The 13,878-nt window shown below is 33.6% G+C and overlaps 1 protein-coding gene across 2 annotated transcripts in view; it reads right to left on the bottom strand.

The window, feature by feature from the left end:
- Positions 1-4,118, bottom strand: part of LOC125054274 — a 183,617-nt gene extending 179,499 nt beyond the window's left edge. Inside the window, exon 1 of one of the 2 annotated variants that reach the window (XM_047656032.1) lies at positions 3,872-4,118. The gene's annotated coding sequence lies outside the window, so the exon portion shown is untranslated. The remainder of the gene's footprint in view (positions 1-3,871) is intronic. The other variant, XM_047656033.1, reaches the window with a different exon arrangement.
- Positions 4,119-13,878: the final 9,760 nt, after the last annotated feature.

Raw genomic sequence — 13,878 nt, 5'->3', positions numbered from 1 at the left:
GACAACATTCCGCGATCAAAATAAATCAAGAGCCGACTTTGACGGGGTCGAATCAGGGTTGCTACTTACTTTTATGAAAACAAGTCTAATTTGAAAATTTTGATTTCCAAGTATTACAATATTTTAAAAAAGGTATTTATTTGTATAAATAAGTAGTGAACAAGTTTTAGGATTGAAAGAAGCAAAATCCTGTAAGGTTTGTTAATGTGTAAGATGTAAATGTTCCACTGAGCGTTTTGCAAGGCAGTTTTTGCCGCGCACCACTACTATGTAGAGCCACCACTGAAGTATTCCCGAACCAATTCGATTTAAGGTCCTTAAAGAAAAGCGTATCTTATAAGGCCGGCAACGCACCTGCGAGCCTTTTAGCCGCGTGTCCATGGGCCGAAACAAGCGAAGGATGAGGTTATCAATCCGACGATTTTTTTTAAGTTCGACGCCCGACTTTAAAAAAATCACGGTCGACATCTCTCTCTCTCTTACCAGTCGTTAACTTAGGTCAGAGCGTCGTGGTCAGCTAGAAAACATCTGAACCGAACAATTTGTTTCCACCGGCTTTGTGATATTCATACCTGTATATTAATAAATTAAAAATAATGTTATTTAATATTTTTTAGTGCATTTTGAAACCGTATTTATATTTTTAAATGAGTTTTGTCTCTCTATCTAGATAATTTACATTATTATTGTTTCGTATGACCAATCATTTTCGAACTCAGCCCTCTTTTGTTTCTGCCAAGCTTGTGTCGATCTTTACTACGAAATTAGGACGAACACATGATAAAATTTCTAGCAAAAGACGCGCTATATTATAGACAGCATTATATTATTGTTAAATTATCATTTATAGTTTAACTTATCACTGAAGGAGGTCGAAGCAGTGAGGTCGCTCTATGGAATCTACTGAGCTTCTCAAGGAGCTAGGCTGGCTTAATTAGCCAGGGCTTAAGGCACAACGGAGCAAATGTGCGTCTGAATCCACACTATTATACTATACTAACACTGAAGTAGGAGATTATCAATTCGTTGTGTATTCTTTTAACTTGTGCAAGCAGCCCTATACAAAATTTTTCGTTACAATAAAAGACTTTGCCACTCACAGGGGCTTACAATGTGGGCTCTTTATTTATTTTTCATTTTTTACTCTCGAATCTCTAATGATCCTTAATGAAAAGACGCCTCAATTTCTTTCCGACGCTTCTTTACGCTTCAATAATTTTAGTATTTCAAAGATTTTCAAGTGAGTCAACATAAAAGATTGTTTCGTTTGCATTGAAAAGAACTCTGACTGTATAGCGGTTAAGTCATTCCCTTTAAACCGGAACTCCAGGGTTTATTAAAAGAAAAAGGGAAAAATAATTATGACCTGCCTTACTCTGAAACTTCCAATAGCGATTTCTGTATTGAGTTTTTGTTCCGCACGAACCCAAGGTTGGGACATCAGTGCTACGGATATTGAGAATTACATCGAACTTGCATACAAAAACGTTGGGATCGAAATCAATAGATATATAATGATTACACTTTTGTGCCACTGCACTGGAATTGGCATACAAGTTACGATACACGAATTAAAGTGGGATGTTTTAAGTGTGCAGTAGGAGAGTTTTCAAAAGAGAAATAGCATCAAAAAATAAATACCGACCTAAAGGCATATTATATACAGAGGTTACACAACCTATTTTTACTTTAACATGATCTAAGCCATCTTGGAGTTTTCCTTTTTAAAATAAATAAAAATATGTTTAGTACATAACTTTTCATGGTTCCTTCTAAACTTAACCTCTAACCAATTTAGTTTAATAGAAGAAAGTTCAATTTTCGTTCGTAATAACATTATTAAGAGTTTGAACGCGCAAACCTGAGAAACTAAAAAATAAAAAAAAACTTTTCTCAGAACTCTAAAGCCAAGAGACATAAATGTCCAAATCCCGTATTACTTTACAGTTACTTATATTTAGTTAATAATCCAGTGGCGCTACAACCCCTATGGGGTTCGGCCTCAGATTGCATCCGTTTCTTTGATCATTTTCATAAGTTTCAACCTTCTGTCTGACACACGTAGATTTCATGTGACATGCCGGTTTCCTCACGATGTCTCACTGTACTAAAGATTGTTAAATGCGTAGATAGAAAGTCCATTGGAGCACAGCCGGGGAACGAACCTACGACCTCAGTATGAAAGCCTCACGCTGAAGCCAGACCAACACTGCTTCATGTTTAGTGTTAATGTATTTTTTTAATTAATCCAAAATACCCTGTTGGAACCGTTTTAGTTTCCTGGGAACACGGAAATAATTTAACAAAACTATGCATCATTAAGCATTCATGGCTCAAATTCAATCTACTTTTGTTTGCGTTCAATACCTAATTGATTTAGGCATGACGGTTTATTTATTGAAAATTTTGGGACAAAAAATTCAACAATAGACAATTAGACAAACGTGTTAAATTATTAACGTTTTATTTTTGTCTCTTTTACTCGTACATTTAAAACTTCTGAAAACGCAAATTTCAGTAATTAGATAACTCGACGTTCCGATTCTCGTCTCTTCTGAAAAGCACTCACAAAGTTTTATTTAAATATTAACGTAATTCTAGGATTAATACATTTTATAACACATTAATACAAAACGAAGCGTTTTGAGAAAAATATCGATTTCAGAAAGAATAATCGTCTTTGATAATAATGAGTCGTATAAGAATTATTTTGCACGCTCGAATTTCTATAAATAAATCAGTGGCGCTACAACCTCTTTAGGTCTTGGCCTCAGATTTCGGAATCTAATTCATGATCATTTTTTTAAATCTAATAGGCAAGTAGGTGATCTAGCAGTAGGTGAGCCTAAGTAGGTGAGCCTACACACACCGTCGACTTTTTGGGTCTAAGACATATTGGTTTCCTCACTATGATTTCCTTCACCGAGCAAATGTTAACTGCGCACATAGATAGAAATTCCATTGGTGCACAGCCGGGGATCGAACCTACGACCTCAGGTATGAGAGTCGTACGCTGAAGCCACTACCAACCTTGCCAACATTGCTCTCGAATTTCTATATCGTCCTTAAAACAATAAATTCATGTTGGAATTACCAAGATCATTGTATTTTAATTATAGAGAAAATCTTATAAGAATCAGCTTGCTAGTCGATTAAGGAATAATTCCTATAATATTTTAAATTCAGATTTGAAATACTTGTTTAAAACATATCGAGAGAATTGATACTGTAGTTGGGAGTCGTATACGTAATCTAATTGTACTTATAGTTAGGTAAACTCCTCACATCAACACTAACTATGCAAAAATCTCAGTTTCGTATGGCCAATATATGGTTAAAAGGAGTACCTACTAAGAATATCCATAACGCAGAATCACCTGCATCATAAACATACACAGTCAAATTAGGTATTACTTAATTGTATTGAATAATTTTCATTGCCTTTTCCCTTTCGTAAATGTTTGAACCTTTTTGTAACATTATGTATTACATCTTTGGCTATATTGTTTGATAGCTGTAAGATTACGAAATAAATAAATTAAGAACAGTGGCCTCGTACGGAACACTAAGGGTATGAAAGTCATTGGTGATGAACACACAGGAAATCCTTATTGGATTGACGTAAGAGAGTCTGAGTTTGTGCTAAGTCTCAAGTCTGAGGGTGAAATTCAGACACTAGAACGCGAACTTGACGCTAAAGCTTTCGATAAGATCAATCAGTGTTGAACTTATTTAAACATTTCCGAAATTACCCTTAGCTCTCTCAGTTGCAGCTTCAAGTTGCTTCAAGCTTTGTTTAATAGAGCTTTTGTAATACTTAAAATATATATTTAAGATTTGATATAAAAAAGCAATATCTAACTAATACTCACTTGGAATATTGTGTTTCACCTCAAAATTTGTTGAAACACAATTAATGCATGTATTGTATATTAGCTACAGTTTTTTAAAACCACATCCGTTCACATACACTTACACAAAACCTAACACATCATTTGTACCTAAAGCATAACGTGTTTTGCGCGGGAGAAATAAGAGACGGCGACGCTCCCCCTCCAACAGCTGGATAACGACTGTCGACAAAACTGTTTTTATGCCCGATTGCGGGACTCCGGGCACCGGCTCATGCAACCGAGTTCGAACGAAAACTACCGAATGTGATTTCCAGGTGAAGGAGATAGGTAGTTTATTTGTTTGAAGTAGAAAGAGATGAAAGGGTAGAGCTGCATTGTCTATGTTGAATGCAGCCTCAAGATTGCATTTGGTTAGGAAACGGCAAAGGGGAAATTTAACCCTTTTATGAGGGCAGCCTGAATGGTAATAGAATGGTTTGACGGGTGTATAAAATTTTATGTTGCAAAAATTTCTTCGGACAAATTAAATTTCTAAGTGCCTGAAAATTCATGAATATTTTAAATATTGATTGCCAATGAATATGTAATTAAAGTAATTGCTGGATACTAATGTAGGTGTGATTGTGAATCAATAAAGGCTCTATTTATTGCCCACGTTTCGTTTGGAAAAATATTTCACGAAAAAAATATGTAAAATTTGCAACAAGCGAGGTTCATCGCATATTGTAATTAGTGTATGTATTCACGCGATAATTTTTAATACCTCCAAAAATAACGCAACATATTTCTTTATCTTTCAAAAGCGTTCGAATAGATAAAGTCAATTTTTATTTAAATTTGACGAAATGGTTTCATAAACCGAATTATATTTGCACATTATTAAGACGTTACTACCCTAGATAAACACCTCATTTCAGACATATTTTGAAGATATGGAAGATAGAAACAATTTCACTATATATAAATGAAGACCAGTATCGCCTAAAACATTTTCAAAATTGGAATGTCATAAGCATAGGTTGCAAAAATGCTGTCTCAAAATATTTTCCAGAACAGTGGATATGACACAGTTTGATATATGAAAAGTTCACTGCATACACCATTACTACACCAGTAACATGTTTTATTTATGTGGAATATATGTAAAATCAATCCTTTCATATCTGAATACAGGTATATATATTATTTAAAGAAAATTATGAAGACAAATATTTTTCTTCAGTAGTGGCCTAGTGGCTTCAGCGTGCAACTCTCATCCCCGAGGTCGTAAGTTCGATCCCCGGCTGACCAATGTACTTTCTTTCTACGTGCGTATTTAAGGTGAAGGAAAACATCGTGAGGAAACCGGCTTGCTTTAGATCCGAAAAGTCGACGGCGTGTGTCAGGCACAGGAGACACCTACTTGCCTATTAGATTGTCAAATGATCATGAAAAAGATACACACATCTGAGGTCCAGACCTAAAAAGGTTTTCGTCAATTTCAAATATATAACTCGCTCAAAAAAATTTGAGTTCTGGAGCGAGCTTCGTCGATGCACACAATTATTATGCATTACTTATGTAAGTTTATTCATATTTCTTGTTAGCCAGAATACGTCAAAATCCGATTAGATTCTTCGATGAGTTTTGCAAATATTCGCAGCTAGAACGAGTTAACTAAATGAAGGATCAAATACTGATCGCAAAAAATTTATAAATGCAATAAAATGTGGACATAAAAGACAGTCTGGGTTTGTATTCCACTTCATGTGATGAAGTCAAATATCAAACTCAAACTCAAAATATCTTTATTCATACAGGTAAACAAGTACACTTATGAATTGTCAGAAAGAAGTTATCCAGTGGTCAGTAATATTGTCTTTAGTTTGTATCGCATAATTTCTTTTTTTATGTAATAGGAGACAAACGGACAGGAGGCTCACCTAATGTTAAGTGACATCCATTCCCAATGCCAGAAGTCTCGCAAGTGCGTTGCCGGCCTTTTAAGAATATGTACGTTATTTTCTTAAAAGAACAGTTTATTTCTCAAGTAAATAATATTTTTTCTGTTACTATATTATTCAATGATATATCATACACGTAATTAATGTATTTTCTAACATTAGTTAGAATTAAGAATAGTAATAAGCATTTTTTTCTAAGCAACAGCTAGCTTTTAATACCAGTGTGCACATAGCTTAACACCCACTCGAGTAGGCCGTGTTCGCACGAACGGGACACAGTGGGACGTGGGCGAAATCCTGATTTTATTGGTTTCAGCTTTACACACTTATTTGAAATAGTTTTTAATATGTCACCTAGAGAAATTGCCAGACAGATAATCCCAATACAAATGTACTATGTGGGTGAGATGGTGATAGGAATTTGCCTCATACCTACTCTTTTGTCCGTTTATTACATAAGTTATAAGTATTTTAGACAAGACAGTTAGTTATATGAATGTATTTACTACAGAAAATACATATGCAAACTTTTCCCCACTGCGCAAATTTACAAGCCGTGACTATAATTCAACAAAACAAAATTTTCAAAAACAGATGAAATATTATAAATACTTATTGGTTGTATATGTTAACGTAAAATTGTAAACACCGTTAGATTGTAATCTATCTCGCGAGATTATAAACTGTCGAAAGATTGTGAACCTCAACGAACTGCTTACAATTTAACGTATTATTATTCGGTAGATTGTACTACACTAACTTAGTTATCATTCAAACTTCATTGGTCAATTACAGATTAATTTTACTTCCCAACAATTCCATATAACTACCGAATAATAATACGTTAAATTGTAAGCAGTTCGTTGAGGTTCACAATATTTCGACAGTTTACAATCTCGCGAGATAGATTACAATCTAATGATGTTTACAATTTTACGGTGACATATACACTACAAAGTTTAATTTATCACAACCGGCACTGCAGAGTGTTCTGCCAGAACTACTGAGGGATGGAGAACATTTATAATTAAAATAAAAAGTCAACAATGTATACAATTAAGACAAAACTATTATAACCCTATTGTTTATCAATTTATTAACTTACAAAAATAGGAAGACCCCAAAGGTGAAAAGTAACAAGGTGGCATTTGAGCCTATGCTATGTCCAAAGATTTTGAATATGTAGGATACATCTTGGAGGATAGGAGGTCTTGCTTTAGTGTCCCATTGACCCCTCCGCCGGTCTCAGAGCAGAGGTTATCCAATAAGTGAGAAGTAAGAGATTTAATCATAAATAATTCCATTTCATCCGCAACTTTGTTATGTAAATTTTCCACATCCTATTCTAGTCATTACCTTTTGCGAACTAGCCAGAAGATCTTCCCTAAGATATGTGACCTCCAACTATTTAAAAAAGGGCATACTACCCTAAAGAGTACGGGTAGTAGTTGCCTTTTATGACTATTCTATAACCTTTTATTCCTTTAAAAACAAAAACTACACTAAACCAGTAATATAAAAATCAAAGAACAATTTACCAATCGGCCTTAAGGCGAAAAGCTTGCAATTTCCTGTAACAATAACTAGTTAAATAATATGACAAAGACTTCTTAAAATAAATCACAGTTACCATGTTCTCTGATTGCGCTATCACTAAGCTTCTAATACCTATGTGTAAATGTCGTTCCCATAAACAATGCTCTTCCTACAGTTTTCTATATCAAGGCAGAAACTTTTAGCGTTTTCGGGGTTTACTGATATGTCATATTAATAATACTCTATTAAGTTTTGTGACGAAGAGGATTATGAAGAGGAAAGATTTGTATGTTTTAACGAATAATCCTATGAAAAATATTTTCAGCATTAGAATGCCATCCCAGAGACTCGACCACATTTATTTCGAATATTATATTTAAATTAATTATAATAGTGACCTGCCGTGCAAATACGGGATCCATTAAAATAGCGATATATTAAAAAAAAGAAAACAGTTTTTCGGCATTTTAAATTTGAATCAGTGACATAAAGTGTACGCGATTCTGCATTTCCTCTGGTGATTAATCAGCTTAAACGACATTATTTATTTTATAGATATTTAAAAATTTTGATAAGTATAGTCTTTACTTGAAGAAAAATTTATACTATACAGCCTCCCGTTCATAACTTAAACCATTAACTTCATTGAGACTCGACAAACTCGACTATTTACGATGCGACAGGACTCGAAGTTATGACGGCCGGTTCGGTAGCCATTGCGTGCATACAATACCTCTTATAATAGCCTACTGTTCTCTTTCGCCGGCTAATAAAAATAGTCTTTTGTATGCGCTATAAACTAGCTGGAAGTATGACTAAGATCGCATCCGTTTTGCAATTTGCATTTAATGTTACTTACATTAATATTGCAGGTACGAAACGTCGTAATATAGACGTGTAGAAAGGAACCGAGAATATAGTACGGTATTAGGAATCGTGTATAAAATGACGGCTCATTAGTCTAGTGTTTAGTACCCCTGACTGCGAATCCATGGGTCCCGGGTTCGATCCTCGGCTGAGACAAACATCGTTGTGATAAGCATTTAGTGTTGTGCTTAAGTCTTGGGTGTTTAAATATGTATTTTATATGTGTTAGGTCTAATATGTATAATATGTATGTATATCCGTTGCCTAGTACCCATAACACAAGCTTCACCAGCTTAGCATCGGACTAGGTCAATTGGTGTGAATTGTCCAATCATAAAAATATAATGTGCTTAACTTGTTTATAACAAAGCCCATTGGCAACCATTTTGGCGCCTGGCCTTTGAGGAATGAGTATGCTTTTTTTTAACAATTGGTGTCGTATCTCCTAGGGAGGACCCCACCGGGAGTTGATTCCACAGTTCGCTAGTCGCAAAAGAAAATGTTGTGTGAAGCGGACCGTGGCGATGCGGATGAAGTTTTGATAATGTATAAAAATAACGCTCTCTCGGCTTGTAAACGTGAATTCAAATTTGAGAATATGTTCAGTCTTGGTGACACTGTTTATAAAAGACCTGAAGGCAAAGTTAGCTCATTCAGTCAGGGAGCTTATAGGGTCTTTATGAGACGCCTAATACGACAACAAAATAAAGACTCCAAGCGAAAATAAATTTTACGATGTGCATGGTTTCATAAGGAAAAATAATTCTGATTTAGGTTTTTCTTCTGACACTTGTAGCCGCACCCAAACCCTTTTATGGAACCAGCTGTTGGAATGGAAAAGTTACGCCTTAGTCCAAAATTCAATCGAAGATTGTTATTCTAATCTTATTGTACACTCACTCACTCACTCACACGCACCCACACACTTACTCATGCACTCAGGTTTCTTGTAAACAGTTGAAAAAACAAAAAATAATTTCAAATTACTAAATTAAAACAAATATTTTAAGTTTGTTTTTGAATTTACTATTAAGTTTGTTATGCTGGGAACCTTGACAGGTATTTCTTTACTTAAAAGGGTTCCCAAATCTTACACATTATAATTAATAAACACAATTTTTGTTTATTGATTTAGAAAGTAACGTGAACAATCAATAACTATTTGGTGGAAATAAGAATTAGACTAGAGAAGATTTGTCTGTAATTAATTAAGACAATCCTTCATCATCTGATGCAAAGTTATACCGGAAGTGGCTTGTAAGGTGTAAATGCATTAACCCATGCGACCTCCCCACTTCTGTAATCTTATTAAGTTCAGGTAACTCAAAGCTAAGTAATTAAGGGCCCGTGAAAGTTACCTTTAAATAATTGATACCACATAACTATGTGGGTCTTTCATTAGACTCTAATTCGGGTCGACCCTAATACGTAAATCTGTAATGCATTAAAGCTGAATTTATAGTAAGGGCAATTTAGAGTTGAGACTTAGCGCGTCAAAATTTAGTAAGTTTTTGACACCCGAAAGTTATACTTACTCTAGTCTCAAACCTGGAACCTCGAATCAACATCTATATTTAAAAAAATGCATTCTTCTTGTTGGTTTTCGTATCTTCCTCCAATCCCCTGAGTCCTCGGCAAGGATTATCGCCGGAGTAATATTAAAATTACTCAGTAATTGGATATATTATAAATATTTTGATGAATACGAGTATGCTTTGACACCTACAAATATAATATTTTACGACTCAAATATGAGAGTCTTTCCTCCAACTTTGATTTTGTTTACTTTGGAGTAGAGACTCTTGGGCCGTGGGGTACAAGAGCACAGGCCGTCATTAAAGATTTATGTTGGTGCCTGGTAGATAGTACCGGTGCATTTCCTCGCTCAACGAATAAGTATCGCAATACAGTGAGGAAATGCTGCCGCATTCAAAGTATACTGCCACAGGTAGTAAGCTTTTTAAATTTGTTTTAATTTTTAATTATTATTACTATGTAGGTTACTAATATTGTAAATACAGTATATTTATGTGTTGGAAATAAATATTATTCTCAATTATGTATTTATTATTTTTCTATATTTTTGTTTCAAAAGTTTGTCAATAAAATTTTAATATTCCACCTATCATGATTGTCTGATTCAATACATAAACTTTTATTGTTACCATCTATTATATTGATCTGGTCCGGTAGAAAATGTTATAAGTTAAACATTTGTAAAGCCCATCACATCAAATGTTTGACTATAAAATTGGTTTGTTATAAATCTGATTTCATTTCGAAAATACATTTTTACCGGATACAACACAGTCATCTATCACAATACCGTTAATTTACCCTTTCAAATAAAATGTTTTTGTTTTTGTATGTGAAGCGCCTATTGTGAATATGGAATTTACAAATAAATATCGTGGCACATTGTTATAATGTTGTATTTTAAATAAACTATCTGTAAACAGAATTGTATACATTTTAATAATGGATTGATACTGTTTAAATTATAATGTAATTTTAGAATGAATATAAATTATTTGCCATAATTATTTTAGCAGTCTTATAATTTTATTATTCGTTTCCTAAAAAGTACTTTCAATTAAAGCGTAAAAATTCAATTGTAAGTGCGAATAGATAGGATTATTTTTTTATTTATTAGACAAGAATAGATAGATTTATACTTCTATATAACTTTATTAAATATAACTTTATATCTCGCTGGCGATGGCGTAAAGCAAAAACATCCAGTTTTATATGTTAAATCATGTGTTGGTCTAGTGGTATCATCTTGATACTCTCATCCCTGAGGTGGTTGGTTCGAAATCCGCCTGCACTCTAAAAGAGTGGTTTAAGTGCGCATTTAACACTCGTTCATCCAGTGAAGTAAAAGATCGTAAGGTAACCCGTACACAAAAAGATGGCGTGTGTCAGGCACAGAAGGGTGACTTAATTGTATAATAGTTGTTTATTATTATCAGCTAGCAAATTTGGCTTTCAGAAAAACAGGATCACGAAACATATACAGAAATCTGAAAAACAGACCAGAAGTTTTGTTTTAATCTATCTTATATATAAAAATGAAACCCGTTTTCCGTTGTCACGACATAACATGAAAACGGCTTGACCGATTTGTCTGATTTTTTTTATAATATACCTTGAAGTACGAGGATGGTTCTTACGGAGAGAAAAATTAAAAAAAATGAGTGAAAACGTCTAAAAACAACTTTTCTATATTCCCATACAAAATATTCGTAATAATACTTAAAAGTCAATTTGAACTTTAATACCATATCATAGAGTTCAAGTGTTAGTGGAGGGGTTCCGGGAAGGTAAATTTTTATTTTTGACATAATGTATTTGTTGTCTTATCAAGTTTCTTTTTTTATCTTACTACCTAGACCGGTGTCCCGAATAGTAGAATAAGTATTTAAAAAAAAATAAAGAATAGACTGTTAGGCGGTACGATGTTTGCCAGGCCAGCTATCACATAAACCAAAGATTAAGAATAAGTTAGTATTTATAGATTTATTACATCATGTAATGTTCTTTTAAAAAACGTTCAGCATACATCCATAGAGCCTCTATAGCCAACAGTGAAAAGCTTCGCACAATTAGTGATGCCTTTCTCACGTCTCAAAATCTAGTGAAGTGGACTTGACCGTTGCGTCCATAGACAAAAGATCGTCCATTCTTGACCATTATGTCTGAGTCTAGATCGTATCAAGGCCCTTCATCTGAAGTGAAGACTTCCGGATAAAACTCCCTTAAAGCCTCCTTATGATGGTTCAGACCTTTTGTTGTGTTACACTAAGATAAGCACTACTGGAAGGGAAATACATAAAAGGTTTATTTATAAAGACGGAGAACGGTGGGAAATTATTTTCCAGATATTATGATAGTATAGTATGGTAAAAACAAAGAATTTATTATTTACGTAAGTTATTTTTTATTTACGTAACTCACTCATGTGTCGTATAACTTCAGATTATAACACAAACTACCAGCAAATAGATATATTTAATGTAACTAAAAAATGTTTAAAAAATAATTTAAAAAACTCTGGTATCTTTTATTAATGATGGCTTTATATTAAATATTTATTATCAATGAATTTATGATCAATGAATCTTAGAACTTAGAATTTATTATACCTAAATACATAGGTATATACTTTGTTATATTTTTTGTATATATAGGTGAAACTGTGCTTTGTTTATGTTTGAATGTGTATTCCGTTTTTGGCTTTTGTGTACAATGTAATTGTTTGGATATTGTTTAGTGAGTAGCTGTAGGAATACTGTTGAGCAAATAAATAAATGAATTTATAAAAAGTATTTCCGTAAAGTTTTGTTGTATTACATTTTGAGCGTAAGTGAGTGAACGCGTAAACCCACGGATGGAAATTCCATAAAAAAACGAATATAGATATCATTTCTGTTTCAATACTTTTTCGCTTTGGAGCTACAAGTGATCATAGTAAAGAAATGAGAGAATTTCCAGAGATATATGAGGCCCACTTGTGTTACGATCAATCATTGTTTCGATAGAAATCGGACTTATCAGACTAATACTGTAATGATTTTTCTTGGCTCAATCATTGTCGTTTTTATCAAAATTACTAATTGATACTTAACTTAAAAATTATAAACACATTCGTTTCATTATCTTGAAAACAACATTTTTGAAGGTTTCACTTCTATTACGTGTGAAATACACACATGTTTTTTTCTTCTCTTCAAGCGCTAATGAAGTTGTATATGTGTCGCCGGAAGATTTCCTTCACTCCCAGCAGCTGTGCTGGGAGTGGTGATGGTAAAAGACCTTAACTTGATCGGTCAACGATTTAATCGGCTTCAAGGCCTGATTTTCCTTACATGTGTTTCTAATCTCATTCTCATTTCTAAGTCATTGGTTGATGTGTCGTTAAGTTTAATTATAAGTGTAATTTATCCAAATTCTTAAATAAGTTTTTCTTAACTCACTTCCCACTGATATATGTCTTAAAAAAGCAGCTTTCGCATCTAGTATAACATATCTACAGCGTCCTTTGTGAAGACAACAATGCGAGCGTTAAACGTTGAGATGTTCGCAAGAACGCTGCGCCCGCGCCGTGAGACTGGACGATAATAGTTAGGGCTTATTGTTCTCTGTTTTACTCACTTCAAAAATATGGCAGGTCAAGGTTTAAGAAGATTATATACTATGAGTTACTTAACATGTTACGCAGATAATTTAGCAAATAAAATTTAAAAAAAAAATTGTCTTTGGTTTATATTTGCAGTTAATTAATTTATTAAGTTATACTTTTAATTGTGGCTATATTTCTTAAGTAAACCGGTTTGATCTAAAAGTTGACGGCGTATGGCACAAGAGGCTGATCATCTAAGGTTGCATATAAGGTTGTAGCGCCATTGATTTTTTTTAAAGTCAATGAAACCTTTGCTATTTACAGATAGGATAAACTACTCCTAAGCTGTACATTATGATATAGTAAAACACCAGATTAAATAAAAAGAATATGTTCCCTGTGACATAGTAACTGTATGACACCAATAAATAAGTAAATTTATTTTAAACACCCCGCGAACTTCGTTTTGATTTTAATATGATTTTAATACTTACCTTACCTCTTAAGTCGCTACATACGAACATATGGACAATTTTGCTGTGTTACCCCATAGAGA

This window comes from Pieris napi, chromosome 12 (genome assembly GCF_905475465.1).
Source record: "Pieris napi chromosome 12, ilPieNapi1.2, whole genome shotgun sequence".
Classification (NCBI taxonomy): domain Eukaryota; kingdom Metazoa; phylum Arthropoda; class Insecta; order Lepidoptera; family Pieridae; genus Pieris; species Pieris napi.
Note: the sequence above shows the minus strand (reverse complement) of the source record. Positions and strands in the feature narration are given on the sequence as shown.